Below are 5,182 nucleotides of genomic sequence, written 5' to 3' on the forward strand. Positions count from 1 at the left end.
AAAAAAATCTGATCAAAAATGGACAGAGGACCTGAGTAGACATTTTTCCAAAAAAGACACACAGATGGCCAATAGGAACATGAAAAAACAATCAACATCACGAATCATCAGAGAAAATCAAATCAAATCAAAACGACAACGAGATATCACCTTCCACGTGTCAGAATGTCTAGAATCAAAGACAAGAAATCACAAGTGTTGGTGAGGATGTGGAGAAAAAGGAACCCTCAGGCACTGCTGGTGAGAATGTAAATTAATGCAACCACTGGGAAAGAGTATGGAGGTTCCTCAAAATGTTAGCAATAGAAATATCTACTTCAGTATTTTAAGTGCTGGTTGGGACACACTTAATGGACTTAGCTAGGCACTCATAGGTTCTGATCTGCAGCTTGAAAACTGGGCTAGAAGGCAATAAAGGTGATAGAAGGAGCACAGACTTTTGCTTGAATCCCGGGCTGCTGTTATGTTAACTGTGTGGGCTAAAGCAAGTGACCTCTTCTTTTGAACTTGAGTTTCTCAACCACAAAATGGGGATAATAATACCTACCTCAAAGGGTTATTGAGAACAGCAAGCACTGAACATAGACACCTACCCTCATACCTAATGTCTCACAGAAGTATGATGATAGCAGTGTGATGAGGCATTCAAGAATGAAGGGTGCCAGGACACCTGGGTGGCTCAGTCAGTTAAGCGTCTGATTCTTGAGCTCAGCTTAGGTCTTGATCTCAGGGTCATGAGTTCAAGCCCCGCTTTGGACTCCATGCTGGGCATAGAGCCTACTTAAAAACAAACAAACAGACAAACAAAAACGGAGCATGCTGGCCCTAGCACTAGACAGCTATGTGAGCTTAGGCAGATAATGTCTCTAAACATCTGAACCATGTCATCTCTCTAAGCTTCGTTTACTCACCTGTAAAAAATTGGAAGAAGACTAATACCTACCTCATATGATTGAGAATTAAGTGTGATAATACTTGTAAAGTCCTTACCACAATACCTGGTGCTTAGTAAGTATTCAATAAATTATTGGCTATATTAGCTGTTCAGCATATAGATCTGTTATTGTCCTGGAAACCTCTAGACTAGGTTACAGCGTTTATTTTGATGAGACAAACCCAGGATTGTGTGTGTGTGTGTGAAATCAAAACTGCTGTTTACTTTGCTCATCAGTATTCTCTAGAGGCCAAATCAAACTTGGCTGCAGCAAAGGAAATCATTTTTGTAAAGAAAGGTTAGATCCAAATTGGATTCCCTCTCCTCGTTCTTCTTTGAAAGTATTTCCACAAAATCCAGTCTTTGGCTTGACATTAAAGGCCTATTTCCAGTTTGAGTAGACTTCACCAAAAAAATAAATAAAGGAAGAAAAAAAAAAAAAAGAACATGACTCTACACACCAAGTAGTGGGGAGTGAGTTTAACTTTTTGAGTTCAGCTCAAGAACGCTATCGCATGGTCTCCTGCCTAAAGCCTTCCTTTTTCCTGCTTGTGTGAGGCAGCCGTTAAGATGGCCTTTAATGATCAAAACCTCATGGTATTCACGCTCTGTGTAAACACTCCTGTTGAGTGGGGGCTGTACTTAGTGACTCACTTCAAACTAAGGGAAGAGGTAGAAAATGACTCAGAGAGTAGGTCATAAAAAGCAGTGTGGCATCACCTTTCTCTCCTGTATCCCTTGCTCTGGGAGAAGCCAGCCGCCATGTTGGGAGTAGCCCCATGGACAGGCCCATGTGATGAGGAAGTCAAGCCCTCCTGTCAATAGCCATGTTAAGTGAGATTGGAAGCTCATCCCGCAGCCCCTTCAAATGACTACAGCCACAGCCAATAGTTGGACTGACTTCACCGGAAACCCTGAGCCAGAACGACTCAGCTAAGCTGCTCCCAGATTCATGACTGTCAGAAACCATGAGATGGTAACTGTTGTTTTAAGCTGCTAAGTTTTGGGGATGATTTGGTTGGTAGGAATAGATCGTGAATACACTGCCCTTGAATCTTGCTTCCCACAGCATCTCAGTGTCAGGTCAATTCATTCATTCATTCATTCATTCATTTCCTCATTTATTCCATGAATGTTTATGAACTCCTTGCTATGCGTCAGGCAGTGTAACTACCTTCAGATCCTCACTTCGAGGATCTTAGTCTAGTGGTAGAAATACTATGGGAAGACTAACAGTGAAAATGCTGGGTTCATGTCAAAAGCCACTATGTGGTTTTGCTAGAAGGCTTTGGGGACTCAGAGGAGGGAATGAGAACTTCCAGCCTCGCCAGAAGAAAGGGGGATATAGGGAGATGGCACTTGACCTAAGCCTTGATACCAAGGTGTGATGGATTTGTTGTGTGTCAACTTGGCTAGGCTGAACTACATTCCCCAGAATTCCCATTCTTCTATGTTTCTGTTTAGGGTGAGGTACAAGGGAGATTCTCCCTGATGATGGAAGGGAAGCAGCAGCCATTTTGAAGTGCACACCTGTCACTGCTGATTTCCTAACTTAGCTCGTGGGTGTGATGCACCAGCCAGGCCTGTGATTGCTCTACCTTGCCCTACATCCTCCTTAAGCCTTTCTGACTTCTGGATCAGCCGTGTACGTTTAGCTCTGTGATAAAGGGCTTTGGCTTCTGAGGAATACTCTTCTCACCAAGGTGGGAGGCAAGAGTAGACAAGGTTTTGATCTTTCCTTGTGCTTGGGGTGCCAGCCTTCCTGACTGCCTGCCACATGGACTTTAAGCTCCAGTCAACAGCCTGCTAGAGACTGCTTTACCAACTCCCACAGTTGTGGAAGCTAGTTCCCTGCGACATACATGAGGTACAAGGTGAATAGGTGAAAAGAGATCATTCAAGGCAGAAGGAACAGTGTGAACAAAAACATGGAAGGGGAAATGTAGGACTAAGACAATTCTTAATGCTGGCACGCCCTTGGTACTGACTCGTCAGAATGAATGCCAGTCCCAGCCCTGACCCAGTAGAGTAAACAATGGTACCAGCACCAGCCAGCCAGAACAACGCTGGCTGTGGTGTCCAAGCAGGGTCTGCAAGGGTTCTGACTGTTCCTCTTTACTGAATTATGGAGACTAAGGCAATGTCTGAGGTCATAAAGAGCATTTGGGCCATCAAAGATGTGACTATTTCCCAACTGGAACAAAAGCGTTTTCTATCTTAATAACTTGTGCTCTTTCCCCGTGGGGGCCCAGTGCACAGTGGCTGCAAACAGTAGCCTCCTTGATAGTGTATGCAGTTTGTTGATTGAATGGGTTGCCCTAAGGGACTGTGGAGATAGCCTTTCCAGTGGACATTGATGTCTTACCTCATGCTATCCCCAGTCCTGGCTCCAGACAGGTATGTGGGGTGCCCTTGGAAAGCCTCAGGGTGGGTGCAGTGGCCAGGGTCCATGTTGGCCAAGTCATCATGTCCATCTGTATCCACCTGCAAAACAAGGAGAACATGATCGAGACTCTACACAGGGCCAAGTTCAAGTTCCCTGACTCCCAGAAGATCCATATTTCCAAGAAGTGGGCCTTTCCTAAGTTTAATGTGGCTGAATTTGGAGACAAGGTAGCTGAAAAGTGGCTTATCCCCAATGGCTGTGGGGTCAAATATATCCCTAGTCATGGACCCCTGGACAAATGGGAGGCTCTGCACTCATGAGAACCTTGGCACTACTCCCTTCTTATTCGTGCCCACCAATAAATCCTACTTCCTATCAAAAAAAATTTTTTAATAACTTGTACCATCAGATTGATGCCTTCCAGTTGAATGCCAGCTCTGAAAAAAATACGCAAAGGGAGTGTGATGAAGAGCAAATTGTTCAGTGTGACTAGAACATTGGCTGGCTTGCTGTGTGGCTGTGGTTTTCAACCCCAGTTACTCAAGTCAGTGAAACGGATTTAACCTGTTGTGTCTTATGTAGCTATAGTCAAAATAGCTATTAAAATTGTTCCATGGAGAAATGCAACTTAATCCAATTATAGGAGACCAGGACCCTATCCCTTTACTGAATGAGGGATCAGAAAACAGGAATTTGAGCCTCTATTCTGCGACTGACACACTGTGATCTGACAAGTCACTTACCACAACTCGTCCTGAAGCCAGAAAGTGGTGACTTTACTTAGGCTTTTCTCTCTGCAATTTTCTGAAGATCTGGAATGCTTTTCCATTCCTTAAAACTATAGCCACTAGTCCCTTCAACTCCGGAATCAAGACACATTTCACTCAAAAAGCTTGCTTTGTGCTTTTACTGCCTTACCACCACAATTTTACTCTGGCAATTCCTTGATATGACTTGATCCGTTATTGCCTTTTTCTCTCTAGATAGCATCACAAGTATAAGTGTATCCCTCCTTTTGAGTGACGTGATCTCTCAGCAAATTATTTACCAGGTATTCCTTTTATACCTCATAAGGTCCCCTGGCACTTAGAAATCTGTATACAGCAGGTGCCTGTTAAATACTTAAATGTTCATATATCACCTTGGTAAATTCTCTGGTTCCAAAGGAAAGTCAAGCAAGACATTCTAAACTAAAATATTTAAGGGTTTTGGATTGTGTACAGCTCTGTGTTGTCTCTGCCTCCCTTCCACTAGCATGAATAATTAAGAATAGAGTTGGACCCCTGTGTGTGCATGCCCATAATAGCATTTGTGTGCATATAATAACGGTGAATAAAGTAACTTCTTTTGCTTCAAATGAAAAGGCAGCCTTGTTCAATGATGAGTAAGTAGGAATACAAAGACCATTTCAGCATCCTCAGAGCCATTAATATCTCTTGGATAAGCTCAAACTATAAGAAATTAATATTTGCCATTCAAAAGAAATTCAGATCATAAACAGAAAAAAATAACACAGTCAACCCTGAGATACTTTAAATACTCTTCTCATTGGAGAGTTAAGGCACTTGGGCATAATTTGCTACATTTGAAGACCATTTTCACTAACAAACATGTCACTATCAACTCACTGTCCTTCTGGAAAATGAGATACAGGTTAAACATTCTGTAGGGAAAAATAAACATAGGAAAATTAAAAAAAATAGAAAAAAGAAACTTCTAAATTGAAACAAAAAGTAGGTCTGCAGACTAACAAAATGGTGGTATCTCAGTGTGATTGCTGAGAATTTGGAATTTTGAATACAAATTGTTTGCTCTCAAGCAATTGAATTAGTAGAAGAAATTACCAAGAAAAAGCTGAACAG

At 42.4% G+C, this 5,182-nt stretch overlaps 1 non-coding gene across 1 annotated transcript; it reads left to right on the forward strand.

Moving 5' to 3' along the window:
• The first annotated feature begins 3,139 nt into the window (after positions 1-3,139).
• LOC117803195 lies at positions 3,140-3,274 on the forward strand. The gene has a single exon (XR_004626889.1). It is a non-coding gene; the product is annotated as a small nucleolar RNA SNORA70 (small nucleolar RNA).
• Positions 3,275-5,182: the final 1,908 nt, after the last annotated feature.

Source organism: Ailuropoda melanoleuca, chromosome 7 (genome assembly GCF_002007445.2).
Source record: "Ailuropoda melanoleuca isolate Jingjing chromosome 7, ASM200744v2, whole genome shotgun sequence".
In the NCBI taxonomy this organism is placed as follows: Eukaryota; Metazoa; Chordata; class Mammalia; order Carnivora; family Ursidae; genus Ailuropoda; species Ailuropoda melanoleuca.